Raw genomic sequence first — 22,700 nt, 5'->3', positions numbered from 1 at the left:
AACTTACCCTGTAAATTCCTACAGTTGGATATATGGTTTCAATCTTTAATATATATATATATATATATGTGAGGATTTCTATGGAATAATATGTATTATCGAGTATTTTAGCAAGTTTGAAATAATGATTGTCAAAAGATCAACTAATTGCCAGGATCATTCTTTACATGCCATTGCCACAATGGCATTTTGCATATAGCCAATGTCCATATGCCACCTATCACATCTAGTGGAGAACTATTCCAATGCATCTAAATGAAGACAAGTGATGCACCTACATGTGTCCATGTATTTTTGGTCTCATTCATATCATCCATGTATTTCAATGATGGTACCCCTCATAAGATTCATCGATGATGATGGCGTGAAGCTTATGATTGACAAAGCACCATGGGTTGGAGGATTTTTCAGGTAATCCTTGTGCCATTGCATGATGCCATTCTCATGGTTGTTCCCTTCTTATGAGGTATAACAAAAAATGAAACTAGCATTTTTCAGCTTCATAGAATTGGAATTGGCTTATTAATCTTCACATTTTCAATGCTCACTGCAGCTCTGATGGGGACCAATATGAAACAAGTTGCTGAGGACAGTGGGAAAATGGACAATCCAAATAATCTATTTTTTTTTCACTGATCATATTATGTATTGTATCACAGTTCTTGGTGTTCATTTTATCATAAATCCTTTTCTTTTTTCAACTGAAAAAACCATGTATGGAGCAGCTCTCAGGCATACATAGTTCTTCCAGGGATTGGACGAAATGACTTGTGGGGACCAAACCTCCCCACCTAACCATTGGACCACATCCGCAAGAATTTTTTTATTTATTCATAGGCATGTAGTTATTACAACAATATTTCTCATCATCATTATGTCACTCACATGGAATTGAGCATGGGTGGGGGAGATAATAACCATTATACCCAACCACACTAGATAACCCCAATTGCAGATTTATAAAAAAATTCTTACAGTAATGGGATTGATCAAATTCATCAATTTTTTCCATAGTCAATCACATGCCTGGATGCAATCGATGTTGACTACTCTTACACATTGTTCCTATTTATTTCAATTCTATATTAGCTTCTGGTCTCAATAGTTACAAGGTTACAAGTACTGGATCAAATGGAGAATGCCTTTCTGACAATAACCTTATCAAATATCACCTCAACCTCTCCTACTAATTTTTGGCACCTCTAAGTTTGGATCACATCCTCATAGCTCTTTTTTTATTCATAGACATGTAGTCATTACAACAATATTTCTCATCATGATGATGCCACTTGCATGTAATTGAGTGTAGGTGAGGGAGATAATCACCATTCTACACAACCACCTGAAATAACCCCAATAGCATATTTATCAAAAATTCTTACAATAGTGGGATTGATCAGATTTTTATATTGTCAATCACATGCCGAGATGCAATTGAAGTTGACTACTCTTACACATTGTTCCTATTTATTTCTATCCTATCTTAGTGATGTTCTGGTCTCAATAGTTAACAAGGTTACAAAAATTTGATCAATTGAAGGATGGATTTCCGACAATAACCTTAACAAAGGTCACCTCGACCTAGCCCATTCAAATTTGAAAGAAAAAAAATTATTAAGCCCTTCAAAAAGATTCAACAGGACAAGAAATACCTGCTCTGATATTTTCATCATATCTCATAACCTCATTGAAAATTGATATAATATTTTCATTTTATCACATAGCCTTGCTTTGATAATATCAACCTCTCATAACTTCGTTAGCTTTATTACCATGTTAACAATTAAGATGAAAAATTCAACACAAGGGAACTCATGAAAAAGGCTTAAAACCCTTGTATTATATTGTATTAATCTCAACATGTGAATTTATAATACGTTAGTATGACCTTTTAAATATTCTATATCTCATTGGCAACTTATAAATGAATAATGATGATACCTCATGAAGATAAGGATTACAACTCGTGGTCTTGGAATTTGTGATTGTCTGGGGACTCACAGTCTAACATGTCAAATATAATCTATGGGCATTTCAAAGCTAGTAGAGTATCTAGAGATGGGGTTACAAAATTAGATATTGGAAGTATGTTAGAATATTTTAAAATTGATATCCTATGTTCGTCAAGCTCCCAATTAGGTACATTGAATATGAACAAAAATAAAGGGGAAGCTGTGAAAATTCAGTAAACCCTGAATCTTATTGCAACAACTAATGTTATTTCTTCTATTTGCTAATTTAATTAAACAAATTATTTACTGTTTGTTACAATAAATATCGAAACAAATACACTCTAACCTTCATAAATAAAATAATGCAGAAGAAATAAAAAGTGTAGGAAGAAATAGATGCACACACACAAAATACATTGTTATTTTCCAATTAAGTCCCCAAAAAAACACAACTCAAGAAAACTGGTGCAGCAGCTGAGGGTTTTAATATTATGCAGTAGTAAATCTGAGTACAAGACTATGGATTCTCAAATATATCAATCCATATAGAGAAATGACTGGCAATAAATATAGTGAGAAAAATATCACTCCCACAAGCGATCTAACACTAACCTTGGCGCAAGTTGACTGCTCTTTGCTGCCTCTACATAGTCATTGTGTTAGCCTACGTAGTACTGCATCCACAACTCTGAAATTATTTCCCTCTCACTATCTGGTTAGTTGTTATCTGGAAGATGGATCCTTCTGGCCTCCCGACTCTCTCTCCGACTTCTGGCACTAAATCATTGCTTCTCCCTAGAAAAATACATAATCCCCTTTGTAGCACTGCTCTGCCTATGCGTGCCTTTGTGTTGTCTCTTTTTGGAACTTACTACCTCTTTGCAGTTCACTCACTGGAACTGGAAAATATTCCTCTAGCCTTACTATCCCTGCCCCTCTCTCACTGCTTCGAGCTCACTAGCTCTCTTTCCCACAACTCAGTGTTGCTACTTTGGAAATCTATCTATGAGTGAAAACGAACTGTTGATGTGTGTTCTCCAAGCTACATCAAATTTCTTCTTATAATCTCTTGTTGAGACATCAACGACCAAGATTAAAACATAATCAATGGTAAAGATTAACTAGAACTCGATCCATCTCTTTTTCTAGAATATTCTCACTGTGACTTAATTAATACCCTTTATTTAATCATATTTCCTAAGTTTAGACTTAGGAAACATTAAAATTTTGATTAATTATTTTAATTACGTCGTCTCTAGGTGGAATTTCTAGAAACGATTTATGGGTTTTGGAGAATACATGTCTTCTACCCTCCACCAAATTTCGTGGCTACAACACATCTGATGCTACAAAAACTAACATAGGTAGACTTGGCTTTCAAAATTTTATTATGTAAAGCGCAGAAGGAAGCACCTATTGAAGGAGTGTCCATTGGATGAAATTGACATATGCATAATATGTAGTGGGGACCAAGATAACAACAAGTGTCCTTCCTTTCCATATCAAAATATATCTACCAAGAAGCCGAGGAACTAGGGAAATTATGTTTCATCTCTCAGAAATAACCATGGCAACAAAAACCTCAAGGCATGGTCCAAGATCAATAACAATATTTTAATTCATATTGGACTAGTAATCCTTCTATGCAATATTTTTATCCTACACGATGCTTTCCTTCTCATCCATGGATGCCTCTCCACCGCAAAATCAACTTTCGAAACAAGAGTTGAGGTGTCCCACTTTTGGATTCCCTCAATATGCCATAATTCAACAACACAAGCACATTTGTCCCTATATATTGTTGAAACCATTCAAATTAGCCATCCTTAACCACAACTACCTACATGGCTTATTCCTACCCCCAATATTGGTAAGGCGTCCTAACTAGCCCAAGCTATTAGGCTTGCAACTTAGGGCCAACATAATCCATCTCTTCCTTAGATTACCATGATATTCACTTGAGATTAAGAAAGAACTTAACCAAAGGAGATCCTATTGTACATATTTAAGATCTTAATGAGGAAGTTTTGAATAAATAATTAGAAACATTCAATCTCTAGATACCTAAAAACAAACCAAGTTCACAAACAACCATAGGTTCCTCCTTACCTTGAAAGATTGGACCTAGAGAAACCAATTACCCAACCTGAATTTGATCTTCAAGGTGAGATTGAAAATGTGTGTTGGCATATCATTATCCCAAGTAATCAAGGATATCCCTACTTAATGAAAAGTGGTAAGGGAGTTGTGTCTAAGGAAAACCAATAGAAAAAGAAAGGATCCTTAAACTATTCACGTTATTGGCAAGCTATCATACCTTATGATGAGGGGAGTTCTTAAGGCCAAATACTCAAACCCTAGGAGCCTCGTAGATCAACCATACTTTCATCCCAAACACATTGATTGACATTAGGGTTTCCATCAATGTGATGATCTGTGAAACCATGGAATCCTTAGGACTTTTCCGTCTCGGACAGACCCACATAGTGCTAGAACTTGTTGATAGATAAAGTATCAAACTAGAACGAATCTTGGAAAACGTAATGATTTCAATACATTCATGGAGATATCTTATCGAATTTATGGTCCTACAACCTAAGTCTTCTCTAGGAGGCTATCCTTTAATCTTGGTATAGCCATGAATGGCCACTGCAGATGCTTATATCAACTACAAGTTTGTTAACATGATGATTTCCCATGGGATCTCAAAAAAAACAATTTACCTTATATCCGCCCACCAAGCCCAATATAGACCTTGAAGCAACACTTTGTGTTGATGGAGAAGAAAATGGTGAGGAAATTTCCCATTTAACATAATTTTTGGAATTCAAGGAAATCAAATTTATATTACAAATGATAATTGGAATAAATGAAAATGGTAGAATATTTAACCTCCTACAAAATAAAAATAAATAATATATGAAATAATTAAAACTAAATATGGTGTTGAATAAGGTGTTGTTCAATCTTGTAAGGATTTCAAAGACAATGGAAATTAGGTTGTTATGATATGTCAACAGGTTTCCATCAAGTGTTAGAAATAAAGACAACGTGAAAGAAAATAATTATAACAACAATAACACATTAAATAGATTTCACCTGAAAACATGACCTCAAAAGACTACGAACAATAGTTAACTCGGGCATGAGTGACCATCATGGTTGAAGGGCGGAGAACCTAGGGTTTACTGGGCTCTGGCTGCTGCCTGAGCCTGCGGTGGCAGGGCTTCCACTGGTGGGGGTACTGGTCGCCCTTCCGGCTACCATCGTCTGATGTCAGTGCTGGGGCTCGTTGCATCTGGTGGTTTCTGCGGATCCGGGGCTCGCTGCATCTGGAGGTTCTGTGGTACAGTTAGCCTGCGGCGTGATTTCGGCCTCGACTCCCCTATCTCCTGCGTTTTCCCTCGCGTAGTGTTTTTCTTCATTTTCCTCAGCGAGGCTCGGGCTTTGAGCTGAGCGGCAGCAGCGTTTTCTTCCTCTAGTTCCTCGAGTATCTGCGCACCAACAGACCCTCCGATTTGGAGGTTTTAGCAAGGGGTTTTGGCCTCTGAGTTTTGTGCTGCGCCGCAGAGCGGGGACAAGGGACTTGGGCCTGACTTTCTTCATGGGGGCGAGGTGGCTGCCCTAGCCGCCTCTGCCCCCAGAACCGACCCGCCTCAGCTCGTTTCGGGACTTGTTGGGCTCCTTTGCTGATGCTGGGTTCTTTTTTTTGGTCCTTTGCTAGTTACCATTGCAGCTATGGAGAGTGTTGAGGGATCTGAGGTGTGTAGAGTCTGTCTCTGCATCGATTCGTGCCGCTCTTCTATGGTTGTTGCTGGTTAGTTTCTTTACTGGCTTCTCTGGATATATGGGTGGTTTTCTTTCACTTGCTTCTGCGGGCTTTGGTGGAGAGTTGAGGGGATGGGGGAGGTGTGGCCTCTCCGTTTCGTGCCTCTCCCCTCTGTCTTTTGGCTGCCATTTGAATTATTTCTGCACATTCCACAGGAGCTATCGTTTATTTACTGTTTTTTTAGCTTATTAGGGTAGGAGTATACTCCTGTTGGGGTTTACATAACCTGTTTCTGGATGCCCTGTCTGAGGGCTTTATCTGCATACTTCCCTGAAGTATTGGTTATTGTAAGTGGTTTACCCACACTACTGCATATGCATTTTAGCATCTACAACATGTAATTTTCTGAAATTAATGGAAATTACGCGTTCTTTTCTTTGGAAAAAAATGACCTCAAAAGACTACCTAATAGATTTATTATTATTGTCAAGACAATGTGAGAGAAAATAATTATAACAACAATAACACAAGAAAATAATTCTAACAACAATAACACATTAAATAGATTTCTGAAAACTTGAACTCAAAAAACTAGCTAATAGATTTATTATTATTGTTAATAATGACAATGCGAGAGAAAATAATGATAACAACATAAAATAGATTTCAACTCGAAATCCCTATTTCTTAAATAAAACCATGCTTTGACATAAAGCAACACATGGAAAACCCGAACTAAGAAAAACTAGTAGTTGTTGTTGTTGTTGTTATTATTATTATTATTATTATTATTATTATTATTGGGTTTAACTACAATCATGTGCCCTTTGTCACAAATTACAATGGGAAATCCCTAAGTCACTTGTTGTTGTTATTGGGCTTATATACAATCATGCACCACAATTTATAATGGGAAATCAGTAAGTCTTTTAAAGACTTCATAACATGTAATCCATAGACTCTAATACCACTAGCTACCAAATAAATCTAGTGTTGGAAAACACATTATAATAGAGAATCCTCTAACCTTTTAAACATTTTAAAACACTTCAGGGCTATGTAAAAGCAATCCAATCTTTTTGACTTCATCGTGTCTATCTGTCCACTTGCTCAGATCATGTATCATTCAGCCATGTGGATGGCCGACGAAGTATGCAATAATAATAACAATGATACTGTGAAATTGCAGAGCTGCGATGGCAAAATATTTGAGGTGGAAACAGAGGTGGCATCGACTTCAGGCATCATAAAGAGAATGATGGGGGACTTGGGCACCAACATTACCATTCCTCTGCCTCTCGTTTCTGCCAAGATTCTGCGTCGCGTTATTCAATATTGCAGATACCATGTTCTTGATGCCCCCACTGTATCGCTTGATGCCGTCAAAACGTGGGATGAGGAGTTCGTGAAAGCTCTTGTAGAAGACCGCGCCATACTGTTTGAAGTTACAAAGGCTGCCCACTACCTGGTGGTCACAAATCTTTTGGACTTGATGTGTCAAACTATTGCCGATATGTTGAAAGGGAAAACCGCTGAACAGATGCGTGAGATTTTCAACATTCCGAATGAAAATTAATTGTTAAATCACTCTGCAATGGCAGAGTACCTTGCTTTCTGCAATTCGCTTCGTTTGAACATGAATTTGGGAGCATGTCAGTGTACACATTTCCAGTAGCCGTTTTTGCAAATTAAAGGCAGTATTATACTATGGGACATGAATTTTTATGACACAGAATTTTTCGTTACTTTGGGTTCATAAATGAAAAAATGTTGTCAAGTTGATAGAAACATAATTCACCCTATGCACTTTGAGTGCGGTGCCTCTCCTGTTGTAATTACTTTGCATGACTTTGCATTGTTGTTTGTTATTATTTATTTGGAAGTATGAATGGTTGCTGTTCTAGATGTCGTTCTAATTTAGGATTAATATAATAATAATAATAATAATAAAAGTACTATTTAATGTTTGTAATCTAATGTGATCTTATTGTAATTTCAATTAATATATAGTTTTTTCAAAAATTTAGTATTGTAATTATCTAAAAAAAATTCAAAGATTTAGTGTTGTAATTATCTAAAAATTTTGGTAAGTCGTTGAACTATTGATTTTTTGAAGCTACTTTGAATTGTTTTTGGTCAATAATTTTCTTCTCCAAGGTTTGCCTAGGCTTAGATCTTCTTCTATTCCAGTATTTTTTTGTTCAGAGAGAAATAGGAAAATCACTTTTGTTGATTTTAATTATAAATAATCTTATGTTCATTTATAAATTGGATTAGAATTCCATCATGATTTCTTCCATGGATTTGAGATTGTGAACAGTGAGCTATTTGTTAGTTGAAACTAAGCCCTAGACAATAATTTAAAATTGTAAATGATGGACTATTTGTTAGTTGAAACTAAACCTTAGCCAATAGATCTAAAATTGTAAATGATCTAAAGTTGTAAATGAGTTGTTTGTTAGTTGAAACGAAGCCCTAGCTCTTCACAATGCGGTTCACGATCTTGAACCTACTGGTATCTGAATCTGTGAAGAAGAAAATAAAAAACTTTCGCTTAATAACGAGCATGGAAAAACAAACAGGGTGATTTCCCGGTCCATTTTTACGAATCAATGAAGGAACAATCCTTAGGAAAGCAGCCTTCGAGAGAAAGAAGATATTAAATGGTCGTTTTCACTCGATAGCATTGCAATTCACAAATTAGTAGCAGTTACATTCACACTGCGTGGCAAACACCATTTAACATGAAAGTATTAATAGCTTAGCCATATAAGAAAACATTAAGTAGGGATATCTTAGACATATAACCTTATAGATGGAATAATATATATATATATATATATACCAAATGGGTCAAAAACCATGCTTTGAAATTCACAAAAGTTGTTTTTGTCTTCCACCTTATATATGGAAAATTTTATTTTGACCATATTTCTTTTGATGAGGTTTATACTTTGAGTTACATTCCAAGTCCTTTTAGGACCCAAGTTTAAAGAAAGATTATTACATTTGGTTCTCCACATGTATCATCAATTAAATTTAAAACAAGGACCACAAGTAGTGGGATCTTTACTTGGTTGTAAGTGTGTGCCATTAATTATTTGTAGTTCAAAGGCTTATCAATTAATGATTTGTAGTTCAAAGGCTTATCAATCCACATTTGGTAGAAATATAGTTCCGAGCAGCGTTAGATGATCACACATTGAGTAAAAGTTGATATAAGTGAATAGCGCATAGATGATAAAGAAGTATAATGAAACTTTTCAATGGAGTTGTTGCGTAGGGAGATAAAACTGAATCTCTTAATCTCGCTTACACATTTTCCACTTCTTCCTTCATAGGCCTCGATCTTTATGTCGCGTCTCACAATAACCATTGTTTCCTTACACATGAGTTTGGCGTGGGAACTTCTGAATTGTGGATTCTACCATGTCCACGAAGGATATTTGAAGGCATTTCAATGAGCACTAAAACTTTGATAGGAATTATTAATTGTATAAATATATTTATCAACTTACCATAATTGTGTTTTAAAAAATATTTATGAACTCCCTATAATTGTGTGTTCTTTTCGGTAAATATATCATTTCTCCGATGTACCATAAGGTAGTTGTAACACGTTGTATATCGAAAGGAAAACAAAAAAAGAGTTTACATTTATCTTGAATCAAATTTTAATTAAACTATCAAAACAAACATAACGGTGAGGTGAATGTTCAAAGGGTGAAAAAATGTCATTCTCATTAGATTTTGATTATATAAACCATGGATCCTCGATTAATGGAGTGCTATGTGTGATAGTGTATAATAAATAAGATAAATGGGGAAACCCCAGTCCTAGTTCCCTGCTAACCATTTGATCGTGCCAATACCCATGCCTAGCCATTTGAAAGGGGGAAATGAAATCAAACATGTCATTTATTACATCAGTTGCACCTCTATCGCAGGTTAAAATATTATAAAGTGAAATTATAGCCTCGAATGTGCCAATATGAAAGCCACCACATTACATGTGCATGACCATAAAAAAAAAACGGAGCCCACCTGTATGCATGGATTACACTTTGCATGTCCACGACAGCCAAGGAAATTGAAGCGAGTACCCCATTTTGTTCGTTCAGTTCCATCCTTTCCTCTCCCCAAGAGGAACAATTGATGTCAATGAGTATTTTTCACAATGGGGCTCTGTCTTTCTTATACCATGGGAAGTTAAAGACAAGGTCTCAGGCTTTGAGGCCTAGGTCTCACTAGCCCTAAACCTAAATGTGTGAACATAATTTTGTTCTTATGTTGCAGCACTGAGGTTTTACTAGCTTGGCCTAATGCCTGAACTTGAGTTGAAAGGGTTTGTACTTGGATGAGCTAAAAGGGTTGGTACTTTCAAAGATAAAAAGGTTGGTACTTACCTAAGGTTTTGGATTGAAAACCTTTGACAATAAATCCGCGGACCTAGTTCATTGAAATGAAAGAATACCTGAAACCTTCTATTTTTTTGAAACCTTCTACAAGAATACCTGAAACTTTCATCATGCGTTGTCCCAGTGTTGTTGTTCTTTCTTTTATCATGGCCTTTGAGGGGCACTGAAGTCTTTGGATAAAATGCATGTCAGGTACTCTTGTAGGTCATATCTTGGTCGAATGTCCATTATCATATGTGATGGAGATGTATCCAACCAAGATCTACAAGGAAATGTTCATAGATGCATTTACTTCTCGAAATAACCAAAGCTTCCTTAGCTCTTCCCATCTAAAGGTGCAAAGCATACTTTTCTTTCTTTTAAACCTAATACTTGTATTTACTAAAAAGGATCCACGCAATTATTATACAAATCACTTGGTTCTGGTCAATTGAATTGTTTTACAGTATGAATTGTTTTTGGTATGTGCAGACTTTCCCCAGACTCATGGAAAATGGAGTCGTAGTACTAGATATGAGAGCAGATACAGAGCTACCCACACCTACTTCACTGGTTCTTGACCATGTTAAGTCCTATATATACAACGAGAGCCATGCAGAGGTATTTATGACTTGAATTTCTGTATATTGGATTCCAACACAAGGTTGCGTGATGTTAAATTTATGTGTGAAAATATAGTGGGATGCGACCATGGTGCCCTTCGAGGAATAGTTTCATGGATTTTCTTTCCCTATTCCATGATTTCTACAGAGGAATAATATGTGTCCGCCCCGCTCTGCCCTATTTTACTTGTTACCACAGGATGTCAACCTTGCATGATCTGTTGTAAGTCCAACGCCATTTCCAGACTCGGTGGAGCTCCTGAATCTGTCTGAGGAGAGCGATGGAAGTATCAAATGATTTTATGTCATGTTAATGAAAGAAAAAATGTTCCCTCTTTTAGCTTCCTTCCTTTGAGCACAGGTCTTCTACAAGTAATATATAGGAAGGAGACTTGTCTTTCTTCCATGTAGCTTCTGGGTAACGCCTCGACACAAGAGACCCACATCTAGTTAGCAAGATTAGTAAGAAAACTAGGCTGCCCAATCTACCAAGCAAGGAACCCGATGATATAATCACATAAAGATAGTATTGATGCTTCGTTCTTACCAGCGTAAATACAACACTAGCTACCTGGAGACATCTCTCATAAGACTCCAATCCAAGACCATTCATTGCTCAACTTCTAATACAACACTAGCTACCTGGAGACATCTCTCATAAGACTCAAATCCAAGACCATTCATTGCTCAACTTCTAGAAAAATAGACAATCATGGTAACAAATTAAAAAACATTATAATATACTACCTCATTAATAAGTGTTAGCCACTACCTCAATGTATTGAACTTGGAGAAAAACAACCGTTAGAAATGCAGAAAGCAGGTGAAATTGTATTTGGTTTTTTGAAACGCACCTGGAATTGACCTAACGTTCGTGAACGTCAACAATAGCATTCCTTGTTTCTATCCCCTGTACCTTCTTTTGTTTGCTTCTGTCTTCTTTACCAGTGGGTATCTTAGCCCATCTCAGTAAGGCACTCTCAGTAATACACAAAAAAAAAATAGCAAAATAGCTACCAGCAGAGAACTATAAATAAGTAACATGTCCAATAATAGGTACTACACACGGACTCTCGTAAAATAGCATGTCTCATCGATGGCATCTAGCATTAGGGCTAAAAAAACCTTTGGATATAAATAAGTTGTCGCTACATACAAAAACTTCGGATATAAATAAGTGGTCACCACGTACAACATTCTTGAACTTTGGATAAATATAACTTAGTTACAATATTTCGCATTGTGATGAGCGAGGCCTGCAATAAGAGGTCGATTTCCTTCCACCAAGAAACTTTCGTTAAAATTTGGATGAATAAAGATCGGCACTATAAAACTTTGGTTAAACAGTGATAAAGCTAGCAAACAAACAGTCAACGACTCAATTAATTTAGCATCAACGATCTACCCATCCTTGTAGTCATGTGGAAGACAATGACTAATAAGGGGAGGGGATTAAATTTGGTTTAAGGGAAAACACATTTAAATAATGATGGTGTTGCAAAATTAAATTTTGCTAGTAATTATATTGAGTTAAAATTTGAATTTTTAAGTGCTTTTGAAAATATAAAATGTATATTTTTTGGTGGAAGAGATGTTGTAATGTCCTGTCATTTGGACTCAATAAAATAACATAAAATAAAATTAAATAAAAAAATTAATGTAAGTAACTTAAACATTTTAATTTAAAAGCATTCATGTGGAATATTTCCTATTTAAAGGTGGAAATTAAACCAACGTAGACCCATGTTATTTCCAAATCTTCAAGCTCTGAGAGGGATCAAATCTCTTTTCACTATAAAAGAAATTTGTATCTCAAGAGATTTGATCCCTTTGGGTGCTTGGTAGATCCGAAGTTAGGATGTATTTAGGATGGTTTTACAAATTTTAGTTGGCCTGAGAGGTGCTCTCGAGCCAAGTATAGAAGAAATTGTGTAATGTCTTGTCTTGTAAGTATTTTGAATAAGTCAAATTACATAAAATTAAATTAAATTAAAAAATAAAATAAAATAAATAATTAAACATTATGGAACTCTATTTTCACAACACATGGTTTTTCTCATGGTATTTTTAACTTATGGTTTTTCCCATGATATTCCTTGGCAACACGGGATATGCTTATTCCCAAGAAGACTATACAAGCAACATAAACTCAAATACCATTTTTTCATTGAAGGCGCAAACCCATGAGATTACATACCTCTTCCATCAAAAGTGACATATATATTTCAGAATCATGGTGACAAACCATCAAAAGAAGTCATGAGGATGAAGAAGGCTTTACTTTTAAATAGTGTGAACAAAAATCGATAGTGGTTCAAATAAATGGAGATAATTTTAAAACTTTAATTATTTATTTATATTTAAAGAGTTCATGCAATCTTAAATAAATGGAGATATTTTTCATGTTCTTATACATGATTAGTCAAAATTTGAAAAAAATGGAGATATGTGTTTCTAATTGATTTTTTTTTTAGCCTTTTTAGTTTCTACCATATTTTGAAGAAGTGGAAACATATTGTGTTGAGGTTTTACATAGTTTCCCTAATTAAGAAGTGGAGTTGTGGAATTATCCCTAGGAGCCATTTTATGGCTTTAATTAAGAAGTGGAGTTGTGGAATTATCTCTAGGAGCCATTTTATGGCTTTATTTTAGTTATTTTAGCGATTTTGTTTAGGATGAATTCAAATGTTTTATTTTTAGTCAAATTTAAATTTATAATAGTTTACAAACTTAGCAATTTTTGTAATTGAAGTTGTATTTTTAAATGTAAAGATAAATGTAATATCTTGAAAACAAAAAACAAAAACAAAACAAAACAAAAAACTTTAAAATTTTAACCATCTAAATTTACTCCCCTTATTTTCATGTGAATTTTTTTTAATATTGTCTAAAGTAATTGAGTTGTTCTTCTCACGAGAACTATTCTTTATTATTTTATTATTTCAAATGAATATCAATTAATAATATGTTTTTATAGACAACTAAGCCAGTGAGAAGGACTTCCTTAGCTAAACTACAGCTGCGCGCGCGTCTGAAACCTGCGCCTGCACCTGCGTCTAGCCTACCTGTGTTTGATCGATTTGAACCATGGACCCTCCGAATCCGCCCAGTGGGGATCCGGAGCTGCAGCGAGCCTTCTCAAACTTGGTGAAATCTCTCCCTACGTCAAGACCTAGACCAACAACAACAAAATTTGTGAAGAAGCTGGATGTTTTACAGGAAGTTCTTCTGCCTCCGACCATTCCACGCATGGCAGCCATTTCCCTAGCAGAGAAAGGGTTAATCGGGCAATTCACAGGACTATGGCCATCTCCCAAAACAGTGCAAAGATGGGTCGAAAGAAATTGGTCGGACAAGATCCAGGGCAAAATATCCATCAGATTTTGTGGTAGAGGATACTTTACCTTTCACTTTGAGACCAAAGAAGATAAAGATCTCATATTCAGAAATGGACCTTACTTTATGGATTCCAGGGGTCTCTATCTCAACAAATGGACCCCGGATTTCGACACTGAACTTGATATTCCAAACGCTGTTCCAGTCTGGGTTAGACTTCCTCATCTCCCACTCCACTGCTGGGGGGACGACTCTGTGAAAGCAATAGGGAACGCGGTTGGAAAATACATAGACCGCAGTGAACCCAAAGACAACATGCAGGCCTGTGCGTGGATTTGTGTGGAGGTTGATCTGGGCCGTGGACTACCGGAAGCAATCAAACTGAAAGTAGATGATTGGTGCCATATCCAGCAGCTGGATTACGAGAAAATACCCTTCAAATGCAAGGTATGTCACGAATATGGTCACTTTGCAAATAGATGTCCCAAAATAGTTAATGTTGAACCAGAAGAGCAAGATGGACAATGGGAAACTATTAAAAGAAAAAAATCATCCCTTCCCCTCAAGCCCTTGGACTCTAAAGCCCCTGGTTCTCCCCATCAACACCCTCCCCTTCAATCCCAGCATCATCCCTCTTCCTCCTCCCAGCAGCCCCCCTTTCATCATCCTTCCTCTCCCCCTCGGATTACCGATACTTCCATCCCTCCATCCTCTAATCCCTTCGCTTCCCTTTCTGAGGAAGAATCTGTGCCTGACTTCCCCTCCTCTGATCCTTCTCTCCACCCCTCTCCTCCACTCACTTCCCACCCCCCCCTGGCTCCCCCTCCACCAGGAGTACCAGAAGTTCTTCAAAGGATCATGGGGCGCCCAGCGAAGCTCCAAAGAAACATGGGCCTGGCAGAAAATCGGCTAAACAACAGAGAGAAGAGAGTACACAGAAAGACATAGCAATGGGCTCTCAGACTCCAATAGAATCCTTTATTCTTGGGCATTCAGATAAAGAAAACAACAACAAGGGAAAAGATAGGCGAGCACCTCTCCATGTAACCAGTAAACCATGATGAATATACTATCCTGGAATAGCAGGGGATTAGGGCACCCCTCCAAGATAGCAACCCTCAAGGATTTAATCCAAAGCGAAAAACCCGAAATCATTCTCATCCAAGAAACAAAGCAAGATCAATCAGAAATTAACAGAGTCATCAGCCAGCAAAAGTGTTATAGTGGATGTGCAAGCGAAGCAAGAGGAGCCTCAGGAGGCATTTTAACAATGTGGGATAGTAATAAATGGAATTGTATCTCCACCAGAATACACCAGAACTGGATCCGTGTTAATCTAGAAAGTAAGACAGGTGGAGCAGCGGTCGTAATCTACAATGTATACGCTCCGAATCAGTATAGAGAGAAAGAGGTATGCTGGAACACTTTGGAGGCTAGTATAGAAGAGGAGCGGGACAACAATCTCATTATTGCAGGGGATTTTAATTTGGTTTTGCATGCAAACGAGAAAAGAGGGGGACATTTCAACCCAGATCCTTTCAGAATTCGTCTTGAGAGTATAATGGAGGAAAAAGACCTGGTAGATATCAGGCCCAAGAACAGAAGATATACCTGGAGCAACAGAAGAATAGGAGTTGGCAATATTATGGAGCGCCTTGACAGGTTCCTCATAAGTGTAACGTATTTGTCTACTTTCACTACAGGTCAGTCAAATATCCTTAATGTCTCCGCCTCTGACCATTATCCAATAACGCTCAACTTGAATAGTCAATGTCGGCTAGGACCACTCCCCTTCAAATTATGTTCCATATGGAATCGTATCTCTGCAGCAAATGACGTGGTGCGGCAGGCTTGGATACAACATGTGGAAGGCTCCCCAACCTATATCTGGGAAACTAAATTAAAAAGAGTAAGACAGGCTCTAAAAACTTGGGCAAAGAACAACTACCAAGAGCCTGAGCTGAGTAAAAAGAAAATAAAGCAAGAGCTAGAGGAAGTGTAGCGAAATATTGAAGCCTTTGGGCTGTCTCAGCAAGCCAAAGAGAGTGAAATAAGATTATACTCTCAGCTGAGACAAACCACAAACGACGAAGAAACCAAATGGAGATTGAAGTCAAGACAGCTCTGGCTCCAGGAGGGAGACAAAAATACTTCCTTCTTTCATAAGCAAGCTACGGTTCGAAAGACTAGAAACACAGTGAGCACAATTAAGGACAGTGAAGGGTACAGCTATAATACTCAGGAAGCCATAAAGGAAGCAGCCACCGCTCATTTCAAGAACCTTCTGATTGAGGATAAAGGAGAGGAAGACTACTCAAGTTTATTACAGCATCTACCCAAAGGAGTTACCCAAGAAATGAACAGCAACCTTAAGAAAGAAGTAGAAGAAGATGAAATCCAGAAAGCGATTTGGAGTCTTCACCCAGATAAAGCTCCAGGACCTGACGGGTTTCCAATTAGATTTTACAGAGAGCATTGGCAGCTGATCAAAAAGGATCTCATCAAGATGATATGCTGGGTTTTAAAGAAAGGCAAAATGGGGGGATTCACCAACTCCACCTATCTAGCCCTAATCCCGAAAGAGAATAGACCTTCCACCTTTTCTAGATTTCGGCCAATTTCTCTATGTAACTCAGCATACAAAATAATCGCAAAAATTCTGTCATCTAGGCTCAAGCCCCATCTTCAATCTCTGATCTCAGAAAACCAAGGAGGTTTCCTTCCCAATAGGCACATCTCTGACTCTATTCTCCTTGTGCAAGAGGCTATTCACTCAAGCATAAGCAGAAAGGAGAAAGGATTTGTTCTAAAGCTGGACCTTGCCAATGCTTTTGACAGGGTAAGGCACTCCTTTCTTTTTGTTGTCCTTCACAAAATGGGCTTTGACTCCTCCTTCATCACAATGATTAAAGCCTGTATTTCGGAACCCTGTATCTCTCCTCTGATCAATGGGAGACCATGTACTGCCTTCCAATCATCTAGAGGTCTTAGACAAGGTTGCCTCTTGTCTCCTTACTTGTTTATTCTCATGGCCGAGTCCCTTAGCCAAATCTTGGACTTCAATAGGAGAATAGGGCTAATCACAGGCATCAAATTTGAGGAAGGAGCAAAGAACATCAACCACTCCCAATTTGCGGATGATACCCTTCTGATAGGAGGAGCGTCCACCACCATAGCTAGGCGCTTTAAAAAAATATTAGATCAATTTGTGGATTACTCAGGTGGGAAGATCAACCAGCAAAAAAGTTGCATATATGGTTGGAACACTTCTACTCACACCATCCATAGCATTGCAAATATATTAGAAGTCTCCTACAAGCTTGTCTGGAGCCATTTCACCTACCTAGGGAGGCCTGTAAGTATGGGACTGCTGAAAGCTGACACATGGAATGAAATTCTTGACAAAATAAAGAGAAAAATCCAACAATGGGGCACCATGTGGTTGAACCCAGCCGAACGGCTTGTACTTCTCAAATCAGGTTTGGCCTCTCTTCCCATTTATCGTTTTTCTTTATGCCAAGCTCCTGCTGGTTTCCATGTTAAAATGGAAAGAGCTCTTAGACATTTTCTTTGGCAAGGAGGGAAAACGGAAAAAAGGAAATTCAACCTCCTCAGCTGGAAGAATGTCATCCAGTCTCAGGAAAAGGGAGGGTTAGGAATAAGATCTCCAAAATTGTTGAACTTAGCCCTTGGAGCTAAAATAATATGGAGAACGATCACAGGACCTACAGCTTGGTGGAAGAGAGTCTTAGAGACAAAATACTTGAGCAGCCCGAGGCAACAGCTTCTGGAAGCCAATATTCCCAATAGAGATAGCACAAAAATTTGGCAACTTTGCAAGAAATTCATACCCTTCATGTCTCAAAACATCTCAAAAGTCCCAGGAGGGGGCAGTAGCATCAATTTCTCTACAGACAGAATTCTTGGACAACATCCTATTGGTTCAAAAATGGAGACTACCCCTGTCATAAACTGGCTAAATGGAAAAGGAATACGGTACTTAGCTCAAATATCACATTGGGACAACCACTCCCAAGTATGGGTAGGTTGGAAATTTCTGGATTACCCCAGGGAGCTAGAAACCAGCATTGCTGCCTTAAAGAACCTCCTACACAGTAAAGCTCCGATTCAGAAAGGCAAGCAAGACGGTTATCGTTGGGACCCAACAGGAACTCAATATACGGTTAAAGCAGGGCACCAACATCTATGTGATAGCACCTTCCCCCAGGATATCTGGAATCAATGGAAGCTTGTTTGGCGAGCAAAAGCACCCCCCAAAGTCAAATTATTCATCTGGTTACTCCTGAAGGGGAAAATATTAACAGCAGAGAATCTAAAGAAAAGAGGTATAATGGGACCATCCAGATGCCCGAATTGCTGCAGGGCAGAAGAAACCATTCAACACCTGTTCATAGATTGCCCGGTTGCAGATGAATGCTGGAGAAAATCGGCCTCAATCGGGGGCGCTCCATGGGAGCCTCAGGCAACCATTGCAGACACAATTCATAAATGGAGGAAAAATTGCCCATGGAGGTTTTTCTGCGCCTGCGGGGATCCATCGAGAGACCTTCTCCAGGCCGCGGTCGCCCTGGCTGGTGTTTTTTATCCATGGAGGAGCCCTCTCCTCCTCCTCCTTCTACAACAGAAGCCTTCAAAGCCCTCCTAGCCTCTCTGCCCAAGAAGAAATGCTCGGAAGCCGCGAAATTTGTAAAAAGGTTGGAAGATATCCCGGAGATCGCCCTCCCGCTGGAAGGGCCGATCCAAGTAGCTCTCTCCCTGGCAGATCGGGCACTGGTAGGGCAGTTTATAGGACTCTGGCCTTCCCCGAAGACAACCGAAAACTGGGTTGCCAAAAAGTGGGCACCTCTGATCCAAAACAAGGTAACCTCTTACTTCCTCGGGAGAGGCTACTTCTTGTTTGAATTCTCTGCAAAAGAAGACAAAAATCTAATTTCCAGGAATGGCCCCTACTTCATGGGCCCTCAAGGGCTGTACTTAAATTGGACTCCAAAATTCGATTCGGCGGTGGACGTGCCAACAACAGTTCCGGTTTGGTAAGGCTGCCCAACCTACCAGTTCACTGCTGGAACTAGGATTCGTTGAAGCACATTGGAAATACCCTAGGAAAATTCATAGACAAGGCCAATAGCAAGGATCAATACGACTGTGCCAAAATCTGTGTAGAGGTAGATCTGGAAGTCGGACTACCGGAAGCCATCAAAATAGTGGTTGGTCCCTGGACCCATGTACAGAAACTGGATTATGAACAGCTGCCATTCAAGTGCCGGAAGTGCCATGTCTACGGGCATTTCGCAAGGGACTGCCCGTCCAAAGGAGGGGAAGAAAAAGGAAAGGAAGAGGGATGGAACCAGGCAAAGAGATCCAAAACCTCTCACAGGAAAAACACAAATGGCAGTGCCAAGAACCCGCAAGAGGGCATTGCTCAAAAGTCAGCCAGGGAAAACCAAGGTAACAAATTTGAAATCCTTGGATCTGAAGTCATGACCACGCAGGAAACATAAGTGCCAAAGGAGATCTCTGCCTCAAAAGCTTCCCCCTCCATCAAAAATATACCAGAGGAGAAGGCCTCCGAAGAAGAAGGGGAAACCCAAGAGTCCGAAGATTCAAAGGAAGAAGGTGAAATTGGGGAATCCCAATCCTCTCCCAGAAGATCTACACGAGGGTGCAAGACGACAAAAGAAAAAGAAACTTACAAGGACAAACTCCAAGGTAGCCAGCCAACACTAGAGAAGCTCCTTTCAAAAACCCTGAAGGTGACTAGAATTCAATCCCAGGGCTCTAAGGGAGCCCACCAAGGCAGAAATAAATAATGAAGTTTGGCTCCTAGAATTGTAGGGGGATGGGTACCTTAGCAAAGGAAGAAGCGATGAGCAGCTTAATAAGACTGGAATTCCCAGATATCCTCCTCATCCAGGAGACCAAGATGGAGGAATCATCCTTCCTCCAAGCAAGCCAGAAATGGTGGAAAAAGAATGGAGGGCATGCAGTATCGACCCGGGGAGCGTCGGGAGGACTTGGGACACTCTGGAACTCAAACAAGTCTTTACTAATCTCTGAATCCCTAAATACTCATTGGATCTTTTTAAAATTACAGCATCTAGAAACAAAGGAGATTATTTGTATTTTCAATGTGTATGCTCCTAAGAATGCAGGTGAGAAAAAGAACTGTTGGGATTCCATCAAAAACCTAGCAGATCTAGAAAATTTGGGAAATATTATCATTTCCGGAGATCTAAATCTCACACTCTGAGCTTTACAAAAAAGAGGAGGCAGCATAGTCAGGGATCCGGCAAGAGAATGGGCTGAAGATCTCATGCAAGAATGGGATTTTCTAGACATAAAACCAGTCACAGGCACGTTCACCTGGTCAAATAAGAGAATGGGGTTGGGATACATAGCAACACGACTGGATCGTTTTCTGGTTCAAAGCTCCTTCCTTCTCTTGGAGCTGGAGGCTAAAATGCGCATTCTCCAAAGTAGTGTCTCGGATCATAAGCCCATCTGTCTAGATATTACTCCTTCTAAGGATCTAGGACCTATATCGTTCAGGTTTAGTTCCATGTAGAACAAAGAGGTAGATTTCATGCAAAAGATTAGATAATGCTAGAGGGATACGGTCAAGGGATCTCCATTCTTTGTTTGGGAAGAAAAGCTGCGTAGGGTAAAAAAGATGCTAAAGGGCTGGATAAAAACCTTACCAAATCCTGCAATGGAAAGGAAAAAAATTCAAAAAGAGCTGGAAATTTAGCACCTTCATCTGGAAGTTGCCGACATCACCAAAGAAGAGCTAGACAAGGAATATCAGCTGCAGCAAAAATTCCATAGGGCATGCCTGGCAGAAGAGGAATATTGGAGGCTCAAGTCAAGGAGTCTATGGCTCAAGGCTGGAGACCGTAGTTCCTCGTTTTTTCACAAGCATGCCCAAGCTCGAAAATTTCGTAACAGTATTTCAGAAATAAAAAATGAGGAGAACACCTTAAAAGATTTCGTCAACATCAAGAAGGCTGCATCAAAACACTTTGAAAAAATGTATTCTAAAGTTGAGGAGATCACCCAAAACGGCAATCTGCTAGACAATGTCCCCAAGCTCATCAACGCAAAGATGAACCAGATGCTAGAAGATAAAATCTCGACAATGGAAGTCAAAGAAGCGTTGTTTGCTATGGAACCCGACAAAGCTCCGGGCCCTGATGGATTTACTCCCAAGTTTCTACAAGTATGCTGGCAGATAGTGGAGAAGGATTTCATGAAAATGATAAATAAATCCCAAGAATGCAAGAAAATTGGGGGTTGTACAAACTCAGCCTTCCTCGCCCTTATCCCTAAATAAAAAGGTGCTAACACCTTTAATAGATTCCGTCCAATATCACTTTGCAATGTTGGATACAAAGTGATCACTAAAGTCATAACTAACAGATTGAAGAAAATTCTCCCAAAAGTCATCCCGGAGAACCAAGGAGGTTTTATCCAAGGCAAACAATTGGTAGACAATTTTATTTTGGTCCAAGAGGCTATCCACTCGAGTTAGCGCCGCAAAGAACAAGGTATGGTTATTAAACTTGATTTAGCTAATGCATTTGATCGTGTGAGACATAAATTTCTGTTTGATGTTATGTGCAAACTGGGTTTTGGACAAAATTTCATTAAACGGATCAAATCTTGTATCTCCGAACCCTAGATTGCCCCTCTTGTGAATGGCAGGGCTGCTGATTTCTTTAAAGCATCTAGAGGGCTGAGGCAGGGGTGCCCCCTGTCTCCTCTCGTCTTCGTGCTGCAAGCCTCTATCCTTAGTTTCCACTTAAACGAAAAATAGCAAGACCAAGAGATAGTTGGGCTATGCATAGAAAGAGGGACAAAAAGTATCAATCATGCCTTCTTTGTTGATGATACGCTGCTCCTGGGGGCTGCATCTCAACGGATGGCTAGGAAATTCAAGGATGTTTTGGAAGACTACTGCCAAGCTTCAGGTAGTGAATTAAACAGGGGGAAGTGTCATACTTATTGCTGGAACGTCCCAACAGTTGTTGCTAGTGACATAGCTAGATGCCTAGGATTTGTTGCTTCAGCCTCTTGGAATTCTTTCAAATACCTCGTGCTCCCTATCTTTCACAAGAGAGCTACAAGCAAGGACTGACTCCCTGAAATTGAAAAAATCAAAGCCGAAATGCAGGCCTGGGAGTCAACATGGCTCAACTTGGCCGGAAAATCAATGCTTATTAAATCAGTGTTGAGCAATTTGCCTCTCTTTCAATTTTATGTTCTATTGGCACCAATGGGCATCATAAAAAGCATAGAGGAGCTAATAAGAAAATTCCTTTGGAAAGGAGGAAAGAATAATGAGAAAAGGCTCTCTTTAGTAAACTGGGAAACAGTGTCAAGGCCGTTACAAGAAGGAGGACTAAACTTTAAGGATCTAAACACCCAAAACTTAGCAATGGGAGCTAAACTAATATGGAAGATTATAGCACCAAAGCCTAGTTGGTTTCACTTGGTGCTGTGGAAGAAATACTTCAGAGGCCAGAGACTTAGGTGTTTGGAACAGCAAAAAGAGCACTTCAGAACTCCTCTCAGCAACCTAATCTCCAAAGTCGGGCCTCTTATA

General features: G+C 38.8%; 1 pseudogene; it reads left to right on the top strand.

Moving 5' to 3' along the window:
* Positions 1–6,853: 6,853 nt before the first annotated feature.
* On the top strand, positions 6,854–7,297 carry LOC149252008 (uncharacterized; annotated as a pseudogene).
* Positions 7,298–22,700: the final 15,403 nt, after the last annotated feature.

This window comes from Pinus tabuliformis, chromosome 7 (genome assembly GCF_031772625.1).
Source record: "Pinus tabuliformis cultivar Carrire ecotype Pingquan chromosome 7, CPIR1, whole genome shotgun sequence".
Lineage (NCBI taxonomy): Eukaryota > Viridiplantae > Streptophyta > Pinopsida > Pinales > Pinaceae > Pinus > Pinus tabuliformis.
This window is presented reverse-complemented; position numbering and strand designations above follow the sequence as displayed.